Source organism: Oratosquilla oratoria, chromosome 10, assembly GCF_046742065.1.
Source record: "Oratosquilla oratoria isolate Oo_2021 chromosome 10, ASM4674206v1, whole genome shotgun sequence".
Taxonomy (NCBI): domain Eukaryota; kingdom Metazoa; phylum Arthropoda; class Malacostraca; order Stomatopoda; family Squillidae; genus Oratosquilla; species Oratosquilla oratoria.
The window spans coordinates 57702463-57720298 of record NC_134786.1 but is presented as its reverse complement, the minus strand read 5'-3'; the positions used below and the strand labels follow the sequence as shown (position 1 = coordinate 57720298).

General features: G+C 45.2%; 1 protein-coding gene across 10 annotated transcripts in view; it reads left to right on the top strand.

Moving 5' to 3' along the window:
- Window positions 1-17836, top strand: part of chb (CLIP-associating protein) — a 689317-nt gene that overhangs the window by 144466 nt on the left and 527015 nt on the right. The gene's annotated exons all lie outside the window — the stretch shown is intronic.

Sequence of the window (17836 nt, the reverse complement as noted above, 5' to 3'; positions counted from 1 at the left end):
ATGATGTCTGGGGTCCATTGCCCCTTGGAAATATTCATCGTGGGCAGATAATCAATTAATGTTGATTCCACCATTTTCCTTCTGAACCCACACCCTGATTTATAAATGAGATCAGATTTCTCCCAGTCCATCCGGTGATTAAATTTATTAACGTGTTGAAACACTGCTGAATTTATTTGGCCATATCTAATCGACCTTTTGTGTTCATTTAATCTTGTCGGTAGGTCTCTCCCCGTCTGGCCAATGTATGAAAGGTTACAATCTTTACATGGAAGGGAGTAAACACCTGGGATATGTTCTTCCTTCAACCTCTGGTGAACATTAACAACATTTTTATTAATAGTATTAGGGTAGTTATGAATTAAATTTACTTTCTCTTTGGGAAGAAACTTGGACAATTGACTGATGGACTCTGAGAGGGGGATGACTAGGGGATTTTGTCTCTCTTTCTTTGACTTAGTGGAAGGGTGTTTGAAAAAACTTGCTCTGGCTTGACTAAGGGCTTTATCCAGAAACCAATGAGGGTAGGCTAATTTTGTTAATTGGGACTTGATAGAAGTTAATTCGTGTTCTAAAAATTGGGGGCTTCAAATCCTAAAGGCTCGGAGAAAAAGTCCCGAAGCTACACTCCTTTTAATGTGATCTGGGTGATGACTGAAGAAATGGAGGTAACTACCTGAATGAGTGTTCTTTCTAAAAACAGTAAAAGCAAGCTTATTCCCATTCTTCATGATTAAGATGTCTAAAAAGGGGATTTTGTCATCTTTTTCCCATTCCACTTTGAACTTGATGTTGGTTGTTAAATTATTAAGTTTATCTAGAAAAATATCAAAGGGACTCCAACTCTCATCCCAAAGAGTGAAAATATCATCAACGTATCTTAACCAAATCATACCTGGGGGTGGTGTTAGTTGTGATTTACAAATGTGTTACTACATTTCTCACCTGTGATATATATATATATATATATATATATATATATATATATATATATATATATATATATATATAAAATGTGTGTGTGCGCGCGCGCGTGTGTTTGCATGCACAGCTATTATTCATTTATGTATCTTTTATTTATCCCTTCATTATTTCTTGGGAACCCCCCCCCCAACCTATGATTTGGTGTCACTCAAGCCGATTATGACTGTCTGTCGTTCGCCAGGATGAAGTCTAGGGTGAGTCACCGCAGCGAAAGAGTTTCAGAAACCGAATAAGATCATCTGGCGTCAACCAGAACAAAGTTACAGGAGTGTCTGTATGGGGAAGGTTGTTGAGGCTGTTGCCTACAGGGTGACCAGATTTTTCAAGAGCAAATATGCTAGACAGCCGTTGAAATGATGCTGGATTGGCAAAAATAATGTTAAATATTGTGTTCCTTTTAATATGCTCAGTTTCTGTTGTATACATGTGTGTGTATATATATATATATATATATATATATATACATATATATATATATAATATATATATATATATAATTTATTGGTCTATTATTACTTCAAGGAAAATATTTTAAATGTAGCATAATTGTGCTAAAACTGGTCACCCGGGTTGCCTCATATCAAGGCTGCAGGTGAGGTCGCTAACAAGTGAGGCCACATTACTCGACTACGTAGAGAATGAACGGTGAATTTAGACACCTTCGTGTTATTACTAACGTAGGTGTACTTCATCGGTCTGTGTCATATTGTTTCGTACGCTAGGTGGTGCCCTGATTACTTAGGGCGCGAGAGTGCCAAGGCGAGTGCCAAGTGTGCCAATTATGTAAACAAATACTTATAATGTTTGCCAAGGGCACCGATTCCACGGGCGGCGTGTGAGGTCAGTGCCAGATATGAGACGGTTATGAATACGTGTCATGGGAATGACGCCTGTGCCAAGGACGTGAGGTTTGTGCCACATAGTTTTGGAACCCATGGGGCAGTGGAAGCAACTTTCTCTCTCTCTCTCTTCCTTCCTTCCTTCCTTCCTTCCTTCCTTTCTTCCTGGAAATACACTGGATCGCCTAACGTCGTGATTGGTTGACCAAAGTGTGTCCAGATAACTTCATAGCATTGCAAATGATTGTACAGCTGCAATGCTGTGATGTTATTTGAGGACATAATTATGGTCCATCAGTCAGTGGTTAAGGATGTAAGATGGTAGGTATGTGCATTTTCGCCAAGTAAGAAAAAAATACTTTGTAGGACCAATTGCTCATTAATCAGCTTTGGCTTGTTCTGTAAGAGTCGTGTGATGCAAATGCCAGGGGTGCCGTTTAATTAGGCATGTGCACAATGTGTACATTATGTTGGTGTACTTGCGCCAAGTGGACCAGGTGCGCGAATCCCAGGTATTAAGGGACAACAGTGCCAAGTATGCCGGAGGGTCAAAGTGCCAAGTGTGTCAGGCCACCCGCGCTCCCCAAAAGTTTGTGAACGTTAATGTGTGTGCATGTGTGTGACTCACCACCATGGTCTTGGACCACGTATTGGACTCGTGATCGACAACTATTTCCCTCCCAGAAGAGAGCTCAGAGCTCATATATGACTGATGTATGGGTAATGCTGTGACCTTACACGCTCACACACCCCAACCCCCCGCCCACGAGAGTTGGAGTAACGACTCGCAGCGCAGCGATACTGAAATTATTTGAGCCCTGGGCGGGATTTGAACCCGGGCCGCCGTAGTGGCAGCCGGGAACTCTACCACCGCGCCATCGTGTGTGTGATTCACCACTGTCTTGGATCAGGTGTTATGACCCGAATAATGGGTAACATTGTGACTTTACACACACACACACACACACACACACACACACACACACACACACACACACACACACACACACACACACCGGGGTTCGATTCCCCGGCCGGGCGGAGACAAGTTGGGTTTGTCTCCTTTCACGTGTAGCCCCTGTTCACCTAGCAGCGAGTAGGTACGGGACGTTAGTCAAGGAGTTGTGACCTTGCATTCCCGGTGTGTGGACTGTGAGTGGTCTCAGACCTACCCAGAGATCTGCTAATAATGAGCTCTGAGCTCACTGCCGTAGGGTGGTGTCTGGCTGTCTCGAAAAGAGGCTGCAGCAGATCCGAGGTGAATACACATATGCAATTCCTGTGCCTGGTCGCAGTGCAGTAATGTTGAGCTCATACTGCTGATTTAGCGGTTGGGATTGGTACCACTGCACCCTCGAGCGTACCATGGTCTTGGATGACGTGTTGGACTCGTGTGTGTGTGTGTGTGTGTGTGTGTGTGTGCGTGTGCGTGTGCGTGTGCGCGCGTGTGTGCATGGGTACGTAGTTCGAGTTTGCAGGATTCATTTAATATTCGGTCCTCTTTTCATAGTTCAGCTCTGACTAAGAGTAATTTATGAGATTGATTCTTTGTGTTCAGAGTTCACCACGCGCAACGCTTCGTTTGCTAATTCATACCTGCGGGGAACTGCCTATGTTTATCTGCCGCAGAGGTTTTATGGATTTGGATTCCTCGTGTGTGCGTGAGTGTGTGTGTAATTCACCATGATTTTGGATCACATATTGGGCTCGTGATCGACAGCTATTTCCCTCCCAGAAGAGATCATATATGACCGATCTATGGGTAATGCTGTGACCTTCCACGCACACACACACACACACCCAACTCCCCGCCCACAGGAGTTGGAGTAATGGTTTCCAGCACAGCGATACTGAAATTATTTCAGCCCTGGGCAGGATTCGAACTCGGACCGCTGTAGCGGTGTGTGTGTGTGTATGTATGTATGTTTGTTAAAGAGAGAGAGAGAGAGAGAGAGAGGAAATAACACGTATAAGAGGTATGGAAGGAAACACGAAAGAGTAAAAGAAATGTGAAGACGAGTATAAAAAAAAAAAAAAAACCGGGAGCAGACTCGGGGAAGGAAGGCGAAAGACTCCAAACAGCGAAAAACCATTAGATATGCGAGTGGGAAAAATAGTTTGTCGTCAAGTAGAAATAAGATGTGAATGCGTTGCTCGCCACACCTCTTGTTAGTCATCAGGGGCACTGTTAAGTGGCAAGCTATGGTATCCAGGGGTTTCCTTCGGGTGAATAAAATCGCCTAGCGGGAGCCAGGGCATGTTTACCTCTCTCACACACACACGTATGCACGCACGCACGCACGCTCCACGCACATTCAAATTTTCTGCTAGCACCATTCACTGCTATGCCAGTGCTATAACCATTACCATTCTTATATTCATTACCGTGGTCATTACCATTACCAGTACCACTCCCTTCAGGAGAGTCCTCCGTTACCTTGCGCCCCAAATTTCAAGGTTACCAAATAAGGGATGTCTCTTCATGGTTGCAAAGCTCCTCCTCCTCTAGCTCCTCCTCCTCTTCCTCCTCCTCCTCCTCCTCTTCCTCTTCCTCTTCTTTCCTCTGCCCCTTTCCTCCTCCTCTTTTCCCCACCTCCTCTTCCCCACCTCCATTCCTCCTCTTCCCCTTACCCCCTTCCTCCTCTTCCCCACCTTCCTCTTCCCCCACTTTCCTCTTCCTCTTCCCCCTACCCCTCCTCCTCTTCTCCCACCTCCCTTCCTCCTCTTCTCCCCCCTACCCCATTCCTCCAAAAATTTCTCTAACCCCATTCCTCCTCTTCATTCCCCGATAGTGTTTGAAGTCTCCCGTCTCTCCCTGGCCCAGAGGCCGTGGGTCGAGTCCCGAGCGAGAGTTGTTTGCTGTGGTTTCGCCCTCCCTTATTGATTCCATCGTGTCTTGTTTGTATAAATCCATCCCGCCTGGTTCCGTCTCCCGCGTCTTCCCCGAGTGCAGTAAAGAACACTGAGGGATTGGAAGAGCTGGGAACACTGGAATGAAAGATAACGTAGAGGCAACAAGGGAACAGAAGTTGAAATGGTGTCGGAGACGGAGAAGTTACCAGAAAAGAGGATACTGGATCGAGCGTGTTACTGACTGGAGTGTCAGGATATGGTAAGCTTGGAAGAGAGAGGCCTTCAGAAAGTAAATATATGAGATAGAAAGAGGTTGAATTTGCGGAAGTGGCACGGTAGAGGTTGGCACAGTTGCACGATGCGTGGATGAGATTGAGAGAGGCCTTGGTTCAGTAGTGGACTCCAAATAATTTTTTACTTTACTTGAACCTCCTCTTAGAGCCTTGGCGCCGTAACCAGAGACATGTATTGCCTCTTGGGGATGTCGCGCGGAAGAGAGATGTGGTGGGTGTGGGAGGTTTCCTTCCTGTAGCCATTAAATATAGGACCTCCTCCTCGCCGAATTCAGCCTTAATTTTCCTGTTTTACTGAAGAGGATTGCTTGGTGTGAACCGTAATGAAGTCTTTAAAGGGAGACACTAAGACTGTATTCGAGCATTTATCAGTCTACCCACATAGACATTGATGTCCACCTCCAGATACCAGACTCGGTCTTTCAATGTTAACCCATTCAACTCGTTCATGCCAGCCGCTTGTTGTGTAGATACGAAAAACCGGATATGGTAATGTACTTTATAAAACACCTATACATATGTATAGTTTTTTCCTCTGTAGTCATGAGAGACACTGAAATGCTTTCATATTCTTCATGCTAGCCCTTGCTATAATTAAGCTCCACGTAGCCTACTGAGTACCAAACTCCACCTACAAGTCCCAGGCATCGGCCACGTCTTGTTTTCATGATGTATTTTCTCTTCTAACAAATTTAAATCCTCCGTAATGCAGTGTGCTTGCGTCTTCTGGCTTGGCCTTTGTCTTGCCCCTGAAAATGTGTTTTTTTCGTCTCATGAATGTCATGATGTCTAATGTAGATTCCTTTGCTGCTGCACATTTAGCCAACCTCGCTCTTTCTCGCATTTTCTGACATGAAAATTAATAAAGTAACCTGGTAACTTCCATAATGAAAGGGAAAATGTTATCCTGCACAGATTGGGTTATATATATATTTTTTTTTTCCAACCACAAATCACTTTAAATTCCATGCCATCGCAGTCGAGACTGAAGAATCGCTCGATGGAGGCATCCGTTGGAAATTGAAACGTGGACGAGCCGAGGATTCGAACCCAGCTAACCCGTAACAAAGTTACAGTGACTTAAACCAATATATATATATATATATATATATATATATATATATATATATACATACACAATCTACGGCAAACGCCCGCCGGTTTTTCGTTACCCTACCTATGCCATTAGAACCAAGCGTTAAATGCTATTGAAGGCCTGCAGTGACCGGAAGCGAGCGAGACCCGTCCCTTGTTACTCCTTGAATCAGCTTACCCTCCCGGAGCAAAGTGGTGCCTGAATTGTTTGATACAGTGAGGAGTGATACAGCAACAGACCATTTTTTTTTCTATAATGTTGATGACAGTAATAACAACGACAGCTTCAATAAAAGTAATAATGAAAACAGTTGCTTTGATCCCTTCACGACCGAAGTGGCATTGCATTACGGAGCCTGGTAACAGACAGAATAGATAGTGGTACCGGGTATGCAAGGAATGAATAACAGGTGCCACAGAGATGAATAAGAAAGGGTAGTGGCAGCCAGAATAAAAAAGAAAAGAAAAAAGTGAGACCCGGCACGGAAGATGATAATGATTATGATGTGGTGATAGCAATAATGGTGTAGAAAAGTGAAAAGATGGAGCTGAAACTGATGCCACGACTTAAATAGCTTACTGACCCACACCCCAGATTTTACCTGCCGGACCTGATTTAGCTCACGGAAGATCGAAGATGGATTATTGGTTTGAGGCCTAAAAGCTGCCAGGGCGGTGCGGCCTCCTGTGGGCCTCAAGCGATAGACGGATGATGGACCGATCAATTAAGAGACTCAAGGCTTTACACATGCACACACACACAAACAAACAAACACAACCTTCGACCTTATTATCACTGATATGGCCCCCGGCCCCTCGCGGTCGCGGCATACATTATCATTCTGCGGACACCGGCTCCTAGCATCCTCATCCCCATTATTTTCTCTAATTAGACTAGTACTGAAATGAACACAAATTGTATATGTTTAGTGTATCTGTATCACTGTTAATTAAGTAAACTGACTATTATTATTATTTTATTTTATTTATTTATTTTTAATACACCCCCTCAAAAGCCACACTTTCTGTTGCATTGCTTCCAGTCAGCAATACAGTTAGACTTTCGTTGTTGTTTCAAGCCTATCATCGTATTCTGCATACTCGGCTTAAGTCTCCATCACGTTCGCCACAAAGTTTAAGGACTGAGATCCAAGTGAATGGAATTGTATGGTGCCAGAACCAGATTCATAAGGTTCGTCATTATATAAAGGAACGAAATTTTATTTAGTTAAATACTACGGGTTCCCAACACTGGTTTCATAACCCACCTTGTTCACGACCTTTTATGATGTGGTTTTGGCCATTGTTACTTTCTCTTGGCTCTTCAAACACGTTCAGACGTTTAGGTCGACGGCTTTTTGGTTGTTGCGGAGTTGACAGCGTAGGTGTGTGTGTGTGAGAGAGAGGGGGGGATGCAGTGGGAATAGTAGGGTTATGCCATATTGCTCAAACTAAATAAAAAATATCACAGTAGTTGATAGAGGGGAGAGTAATCGTGTAGGCACGATTGTATATACGGTACATGTCTGTATATGTATATATTTATGGTAAGGCAATCTTATTATTTTTTTCACAACTTCTTCGCCTCCTCCTCTTCGCCTCTCGCATGCAGAGGCATCGTTGTTCCACCCACACTACTTCCATTTTGAACCACCACACCATCGCCACTTTCATCCTCAGCCACAACTCTTGCACAACTCCCGTCTCACCTGTTTCCACTTTTCTCTTTCTTTCTCTCCTATCTCTCCTATCTCTGTCTTTTTTCCTCTTTCTCTTTCTGTCTCATTCTCTTTCTCTCTCTCTCTCTCTCTTTCTCTTTCTCTCAACCTCCCACGCCCAGGCAAACAATTAAGAGCTCCAGTGTTGGCATCCCTTGTGTTGTAATCTCCAGGTGAGAATGGGGTTAAAGGTGGATTGGTTTGTGTGACTCACCATGGGCTCGGACCACGTGTTGGACTCGTGACTGACGCCATTTACCCTCCCGGATGGGAGCTCAGAGCTCAAATATGACTTGATTTATGGGTAATGTTGTGATCACACACACACACACACACACACACACACACACACACACACACACACACACACACACACACAGTGTGTGTGCCAATAATATTCAAGATTTTAAGAAAAAAATTGATGCTTAAAGATACAAAGACGGGTCACCACGAACATAGCTCCCTTCCCTTAACAACTAGGTAAATACAGACACACACACACAACCCCTTGTCCACCAGAGCTGGGGTGCCGGGTTCCAGTACTGCGATGCTTTTCAGACTTGTGTGTGTGTGAGTGAGTGAGTGAAGTAGATATATGCACAACATTTGAATTTACTTAAAACTCAAAACGTGTGACCAGATCAGAATATTGCACTTTGTATTTGTTTTCCCTTGACTACCACGGGGTTGCCATGGAGACGAATAAAATCGCCTGGCGACAGTCATCAGGTAAGGGTTAATCTGCTTATCCAGTCGGACATGTGTGGAGGTTTTGTTTTGATAGGGCTCTGGCGGGTGGCCGTGTCAAGCGTGTGCACGGAAAAAATGGACCTGGCCCTGGTCTCATGTGTGGATGTTATTGTTGACGTAATTGTTATTATTATTACTATGAATAAGTGTTGATCCTATAATTATTATTATTATCATTATTATTAGGTATTAGTATTATTATTTATAGTGTCATTTCCATTTATTTTATTGTTTTCATATAATTTGTTTATTCACTTACTCATCGTTATATATATATATATATATATATATATATATATATATATATATATATATATATATATATATATATAATACATACATCCATACATATGCATACGTGCATAAACATACATGTATGGTTCCAGTCTTGAAAATCTGCCTTTCATATTTTTTTCTCTCCATTCGTTTCAATCCTTGTGCGAGAGAGACTGGAATGTCAATATTTAGCACCAGACTCCGCCTCGAATCGGGTTCATTTTGGGTTTAATTCAAAACTGCAATTAACTCTTTCCTTTTGATTTAACGTAACAGTGTATCGCGGTTGAAATCTCAGATTGATGTCATAGTAGCTGATTCTCTTAGTGTTTCATTTTCCATTCATCTGTTTCATATATTCGTTTTATCAGCTTGGCACGTCCATCCATCTGCGGTTCATTGTACTTCCTCAGCTGAATAAAATCGCCGGTTGCTAGCCAGAACGAAACTTAAAATAATCGGGGGAGCCCCCCCCCCTCTCTCTCTCTCTCTCTCTCTCTCTCTCTCTCTCTCTCTCTCTCTCTCTCTCTCTCTCTCACTCGTAAGCGGATTACCCGCTTGGATGCTTAGGCAGTGGATTTCCTAGTGTGGATTTCCGAGCACTGGGTGAAAGATCTGGTGTTTCTATTAATAAAAATACTTTTATTTTATTTAGTATTATTTTTGTTCTATCTTTATTCTATTAATTTTAATTGTTTACCTATTTATTTGTTCATTTTTGCTATCGCAGCTGATTTTATTCAGCCGGGATAGGGATTTCGATAGGTGCCCTATTTCACTCCCAGGCCTTCCCCCCTCCTTTCCATAAGCCATTGGCAAACTTATAGAAATATCTAGTTAACTGGAGACGTCCTGAGCAAGAAAGAGGAGAGGAGGATAGCAAATGGAGCGAGTGTGTCACTGACTGGTCACCACGGGTACAGGGAAACCAGTGAAGGGACGAGATAGAGAAGTTCGCAGGAGTGGCGTGGCAGAGGTGTTCTCAGCCGTGTGACTCGTAGAAGTGGTTAAGGGAGGCTTTTGTCTAGTAGTAGAGTTTATCTGGATGACCCTTGGCCCTTTGTGAAGGAGGTTATTTGGAACTCCGGTCCAGGGTAGTGCAGAGCTACAATAGTCAGCTTTAAGCGCAAAAGGACTACCTTCCACTTCATACCACCTCCTCCACCTCTGACGGCAGCGGCGGCGGCAGGCTGTCCAAGTGGTTCCTGGTGCCAGGTCTGGCACTGTTTCAGCAGGATGCGAAGTAAAGTGGATGAAGTAGGATGAGAATGAAGACCTATACCGGATGTCACCGTTCTTGTAATCCTCCTGCCGTTCAGCTATTTTATTCATGTCACTGGGAATCGTACAGGAGCGAAGGGTGTATATACCATCTCGATGAACCCTATTCATACCAGGTGGTATGTTGCCGCCAGACTATTTTATTGAGTGGCAATCGCCCTTGCGGCGACGAAGGTGATATTGAAAGAGGAAAGGCCCAAGTGACAGACACGGTCTGATAAACAAGTTCAGTAGAAAGAAATAAAAGAAAAGAAAGAAAAAAAGGAAGAAGTATGGTGAGATAAAGACGGCCAAGGAGAAAGGTGGGAAGACAGGAAGTGATGATAAAGAGGGAGGAATAGGAAAGGGAAGGGGAGAAAGAAGAAGACGAGCTAGAAGAGGAGAACCGCGTACCACTTCCTCCCATGGGAGCCGTGCATGCGCTTGCACGGGGCAAGCCGACCGCTCCGCCGCCGCCGCCACTGCCTCCTCCGCCGTCTCCGCCGCCTTCGTCGGTGAGTCATCTCGTCGGCCCGGCCTGTGTGGGGCTGGGGGCGTGGAGGGGGGAGTGCCCCGCTAGTGGAAGACGAGGATGAGGCGTGTGTTAGAGAGAGAGAGAGAGAGAGAGAAGTGGGAGGGGAAGTTGGGTGTGAGGGGAGAGAGAGAGAGAGAGAGAGAAGTGGGAGGGGAAGTTGGGTGTGAGGAGAAGGGATAGTCCGTAGTGGTGGCGGCTCTGGTATAGTGGGAGTGGTTGGAACTGCTGCATATATATATATATATATATATATATATATATATATATATATATATATATATATATATATATATCTGCAGCAGATATATATTATATATATAATTATTGTTTTGATAAAGGTGACAAAGGTGGGTTGGTCTTTCAGAGCAAGACATTTGAATTACCTTTGGAATATTACTTCTGGATAAACACATGTAGTCACATAAAGAAAAGAAAATTTGAAAATGAAAATGCACACTTTTCCACATTTAACCTTCATTGGAAGCGTGCTGCTCTCGTATTCGCTTCGTTGTGGGTTCGAATCCCATATTCCTCCGATTCCCAGAAGTGGCTGATATCTGCCGCAACTACACAACACTTGCCCCAACAGTCCTTTAAGCTCATAATAGGGCATAATTAACGGCTTTAGCCGCAGCTATTCAGCGCCACCTGGCGTAGACTCCTCATCCTTCTTTGTTTAGCCGTGGACTTCGAAGGTCTGATGACTTCGAGTTTGAGACTCACTCGTGACAGCTTTTGTTGCGACACACACACAACGCGGACGGATCGAAGGCCCAAGGACAAAAGAACAGAAGAGCAGACGCTGATTAAAGACCCCCAGGACTTTAACCAGTTAAGGGTCATGTCGATGGAGAGATGGAGAAAGCATAGATAATTATTGCGAGATTTTCGAATAAACACTGACTTGACCATAAGACACAGTGAGGATTTGACCAACCAAGAGGCAATTTCGATTTTGGCTGTAGAGCTTTTGGAAAGTGCACACCGAAACTCTTCAGCAAGTTTCCTGAAGATGGTAAGAATAGCGGAAATTAAGGGATTTTCAAGGGGAAAAAATGAAAACGTTCGCTGGATCTCACGACTTACATGGTGCGGTCATTACAGACGCTTTTAGACCCTAAGACTTCAACTAAGGCGAGCCCTGAGAGCGCTGTATATGTACGGCGGTGTGGGGCCTTGAAGAAGTAACAAGGGAACAGGTTTGCAGGAGTGACCTAGGTTGACACCGTCCTTCGACTCTTGAGAGAGATTGGGAGAGGCCTTTGCTCAGCAATGGACTCCGATTAATATTGTTAATTTATTGATGGGGATAAAGGTCAGATTAGGAACGAAGTGGGAGCTTCAATCGAATTGCCTGGCGGTATCCCAAAACAAAATTTGCTGGACATGTCAACCAGCTGATGGTCAGTGTTGGGGTGATGTAATTAGTTAATTAATTAATGGCATTTGGGGGTTGGGGGCTTTGCTAACGATCTTTGGCGAGGGAGAACATGAGAGGTGGCACGGCCAGTGGTATCGGGTTGTGGCAGTTCCGTTGTTGTTGTTGTTGTCGCTTGGTGGCAGTGAGGGTGCAGGACCCTTGAGTCGAGGGAAAATGTAGTGTAACCTGAGTGAAACAATGGGGGTGGGATTTCGAGGGGGGGAACATTGATCCCCCCCTCTCTCTCTCTCTCTCTCTCTCTCTCTCTCTCTCTCTCTCTCTCTCTCTCTCTCTCTCTCTCTCTCTCTCTCTCTCTCTCTCTCTCTCTCTCTCTCTCGCCTTACGAGAGGTGGTGATACATCTCAGCTGGTGACCGCAATAAAGCACAGAGACCCACAGTGCGAAGAAAGAGAAAGAAAAGAAAAAAACGGAAGAAAGAATGAAGAGGAAAATAAAGATGTAAAGTGGTGGGGGGAGGTAGAGGAGGAGAAGGAGAGCGCACTTGCCAAGATTAAACTACGGGAACATTGTGGGGGAAAATTCCTGCCGGTTGAGTTAAGAAGAAAGAGGGAAAGAAGGAAAGTATAAAGGAAGGAAGGTAGAAAGGAGAGAGGGGGAAAGGAAGGTACGAAGGAGGTAGGAAGGTTGGAAGGAAGGAGGGAAAGAAAGAAGGAAGGAAGGGGAGAGGGAGGGAAGGGAAGGGAAGATAGAGTGGTGTCCCAAATAGCAAAGGTTTGCCTTTGTAAATGAAAGGTAGGGCGCTTCACCGGATGATGCCTGCAAGGCTAACTGACTGGATAATTGGGTAAGATGAAAGGGGAGAGCGTCGCCTGGAAATGTGTGCATTGAATGGATGACGGATCCTTTGAGCAAGAGTAGAATTCTTCCCCAACGGGTCCCATCTCCCAACATAGATGGCGTACCCAGCTTTGAACCTAACTTTGAGGCCGATGCACTAACATAACCTAACCCAGAGAGAGAGAGATTGAATATAGATATGGTTTATCACTGGAAAAGCGTGACGTCACCCGAAGTGCAGTGGGAAGGGATCCAAATTAAGGGGGAGAAGGGACTCGCATGGAAACAATTCAATTTCCCCAGCGAGACACACCGACGACACTCTTCTTGAAGTGGCGTCGGTTCGGGTCGGGTCGCCTCGACGATATGACGTCACCGATGACCTGGTGTGACGTCAGGAACTCGTGGGTAAACAGAGCCGAGGCCCCGGCCGGCCACGGGAAGTGGATACAGTTTTCCTCCCCCCAGTTTCTGCTTCGCGAAGATGGTGAAGGTGGAGATTCAAGGAGTTTGGTGCGTGAAGGGAGTGGGAGTGGGAGAGGCCCCTGGGGGGCATAGGCTACGAGGGGCACAAGATGTGAGTCATCCAGCAAGTTGCTTTCAAGGGTGGGAAGGCAAAGGAACGGACGGGAACATGGATGGGATATTAGTCTACCTTCTCTCTCTCCCTCTCTCTTTCTTTCTCTCTCTCGCTCTCGCTCTCTCTATGTTGAAAGCACACACACACACACACACACACACACACACACACACACACACACACACACACACACACACACACACACACACACACACACACACACACACTCTCTCTCTCTCTCTCTCTCTCTCTCTCTCCTCTCTCTCTCTCTCTCTCTCTCTCTCTCTCTCTCTCTCTCTCTCTCTCTCTCTCTCTCTCTCTCTCTCTCTCTCTCTCTCTCTCTCTCTCTCTCTCCTCTCTCTCTCTCCTCTCTTTCTCTCTCTCTCTCTCTCTCTTCTCTCTCTCTCTCTCTCTCTCTCTCTCTCTCCTCTCTCGCTCTCTCTCTCTCTCACTCTCTCTCTCTCTCTCTCTCTCTCTCTCTCTCTCTCTCTCCTCCTCTCTCTCTCTCTCTCTCCTCCACTCTCTCTCTCTCTCTCTCTCTCTCTCTCTCTCTCTCTCTCTCTCTCTCTCTCTCTCTCTCTCTCCTCTCTCTCTCTCTCTCTCTCTCTCTCTCTCTCTCTCTCTCTCTCTCTCTCTCTCTCCCCTCTCTCTCTCTCTCTCTCTCTCTCTCTCTCTCTCTCTCTCTCTCTCTCTCTCTCTCTCTCTCTCTCTCTCTCTCTCTCTCTCTCTCGGGAATTGCATGACTGCGAACATGGGCACTCCCCCACAAAACAATGTGAGAAATAGGATACAGAAAGCAGCACCCAAAATGGTTCCAAGCCTGTCTGATGAAACATTCAGAGAAAGATAGATAAGCTGGAATTGCCAACATTAAAAGATATTTAACCAGTAAATTAGACTTAACGTAGGGTAGAAGAAAAACCAGAGAACGTATAAAGAAACTGGGGAAGAAGTGTTTAAAGAAATGTAGTTTCCCATATTGGTGTATGCGTTTGCGGAGCAACGTGGAGAAAAGAAATAGTTTAGGCAGACAACATGAAAACTTCAAAAGCCAGTATTGACGGTTGGATGCACAAGGCGCGAGCGACGAACGTAGCATTTGTCCTGAACATTACAATTTGCTAAATACAAGTAAATAAGTGCGCATGCACACACACGTGTGTGTGTGTATGTATTTATTTACCTTATTGTAGTATACAGGAAAGGAGCAACGATCGTTGGCTATCGTCTTCTGTTCTCTTATGTATTAAACCTAGCCTCAAATCCATGTACAGTTTCAAACTTGTCTATATTCTTTGTGTATGCTTGTGGGTGTGAGTGTGTGTAGGTATACTGGGCAGTGAAGACCTCATCCTTGAGAACTGGAAGGAAAGAGAACAGAACAGTGGATGATAAAGACGTGGCTGTTGGAGAAGGCACGAGTGAGTGAGGGAGGGAGGAAGGTGTGGACATATCAAAGTATGAAGTGTTGATGGGAGGCGGTGCGGAGCTCGGGGGCGGCATTTATGAGCTCTTTAACTCGTTCTCCAACGGGCGGTGGTACTTTTGCTTTCGTTCTATCTGCTGCCAGGCTAGGTTATTCCTTTTCGTGGCATCCCCTCATTGGCGAACGGATTTTGTGTGTGTGTGTGTGTGTTCGTTCACTAGAAGAAGGAAAGGGACTGGGGACAAGGAGAGGATCGGTTAGAGGAAGAAAGGGAAAGGAGTGAGGAAGGCTCGGGCGGAGGTTGGTCATTCTAGTGTACATGCAAGAAAGGAGAAAGAGGGGAAACGAGAAGAGGAATAAGTAAAAAAGAAAGAGGCGGGCGGGAAAAATTGTTGGAAAATGAAGAAGGGGAAGGCGGAGGGACGTCTGCATTTGCATCGCGTTGCGCGGGAGCCGGAGGGGGACCGGGACAGGAAATCGCTCTCAGACGTTGTAAAACGGGAATGGAAATGGTGGAGGAGTAAAATGGAATGGATTCCGCCGGTGCAGAGGCGCGTGGCGCATCCAGAACCAAGTGCCATTGGTATGCCATCGATTTGGACGGGTTTAATCAACCCGTCAATCCATCAGTTAGCCATTCCGAGTCCACTGCTGAACAGAGGCCTCTCCCATCATTTTCCATGAGTTGCACGAGTGCCTCTGCCGCGTCACTCCTGCAGACTTTTCTATCTCATCTCAGGTTTTCACAGAAGGGGTTAGTCGACAGTATTTTAATTCCTTCCCTCTTCTGTCCATATATCTCTTTCTGTCTCTTTCTTTGTCTCTCTTGCACGAGAAAGTTTGGTAGGAGAAATTAGTTTGAGGTTGTAACTGTATGGGGGTAAAGCTGAGGACACTGAGCAGCAGCTGCGCCGTATCAGACACAGCAGCAGCAGCAACAGCAGGAGGAAGAGGAGTCGCAGGCACAGGCACAGCAGCAGCAGCAGCAGCAGCCGTGTCGATAAGTAAGACACGCAACAGTCACAACAGATGAGCCACTGTCGCAGTAGGAGGAATTGTATCGTCATTCGCGCAGCAGTCGTAGCATAATGATATATACACCAACAATAATAACAGCTGTAGCATAATGAAATATACAACAATAATAACAACAGCCATAGCATAATGAAATATACAACAGCCATAGCATTGGCATATACAGCATTGATAACAACAGCCATAGCATATTGACATATACAACAACAATAATATCAGCCATAGCATTGGCATGTACAGCAATAATAGCAACAGCTATTGTATAATAAAATGCAATAACAAAAGCCATGGCATAATGAGATTTTCAACAACAATGACAACAGCCATAACATATGAAATGCATCGATGTAGCTGCAGCAAGAACCAGAGTAAAATCTCTGCCTCCACGATAAAGTTCTTCGCGCTAAGGTGTGACTCACTCAGGGTTGCCGGGGTGGGGGGTGCTTAAGGAGAACACTTCATGGAGGAGGAGCTTACCTGAAGGAATTTAAGGATAATGGAGGGAGGGGTCGATATCTGGAAGAGGATTTCAGAGGATGACCTTAGGGTGAAGTGAGGCCGTATAGGATGTATTTGAAGTTTGAAGGTGACAAAGTTTCGTGTGAGGAGTGATGTGTGGGAGGAAGGTCAGGTGATTCCCCATTTTTTTTTTTTTGGGGGGGGGTGAAATTTGTTCGTCAAACTCTGAAGGACCAGGGAAAGTTATGTGGATAATAATTGAATGAATGGACAGATCAAATGTTTCATAAGACAAAAGTAAAACCCCTACTTCGGGTGTATAGGGATCAGAATAGGATGGGACGTGTTGGGGCATGTGACGTGACTGAACGTGACGTGGGAGTGGGGAGGATTCCTGGCACTGGCCGCTGGACGTAATGTAGAGTGATGGTGTGGCCATACTAGGATTGAGCCGGGGTGGGGCGAAGAGTTGAGGGGCGGAGTAGGAAAATCGATGATGTGAAGAAGAGAAAGAAGTCACGGGGACCATGAGGCTGCACCTGCCGCAGTACCACCCACCCCACACACACACACACACAAACGCACATCACACACACACACACACACACACACACACACACACACACACACACACACACACACACACACACACACACACACACACACACACACACACACACCTCCATATCTACTGTTCTCATATCCGTCCCCCCCTTCCACATCCACTTTCACCTCCACTTCTACTATCAGGTTTGCACCTCTACTTCCACCTATATTTCCATTTCCACACACATGTAGTCGTGCAAATGCATAAATACTTGGAGTAGATTAGAATCTGATATAGCCATAAGCTAGAACAATATATAAATTCAAATGTAAGTATGTTATTTGGAAAATGAGAATATAGACCAAGTTAGAGCCATACATTATTTTGAAGCTAGGAATGATAGATTGGATAGTAAGAGAAAGGATCCCACGAATATTGTTCTTTTCCTGTACACTACAAGTAGGTAAACGCAGACACACACACACACACACACACACACACACACACACACACACATGTAGAATACATGCTGGTGGCGTAATTGGAAGCGTTCTGATCTCGCATTTGCTTAGTTGTAGGTTCGAATCCTGCGCATTCCTCATATTCACAGCAGCGATTGTTACCTGACCCAGTAGCCCATGCACATAAGGCAATGGTGACGGCTTCATCCGCAGCTACTCAGAGCCTCCTGGCGGAGGCTCTTCATCACCATGCATGATCAGTTGCCACTCCATTGTCATATAGTTCAACTTTTTTTTCCCGTCATCTGTCTGTGCACTCTCGGCTCTCGCCCCCCCTCCCCTTCCGTCCTTTTTTCACATTTGCCTCTCTTCCCCCTTTTGCTCTTCCTCCCGTACTCGCTAATCTCCCAGCCAATTTCTCTTCTCATCTCTCCATTGCCCCCACCACTCTTCCCTCCAACCCCTCGTTACACCTGTCTCCTCTCAGCTCTTCTTTTCACCCACTGT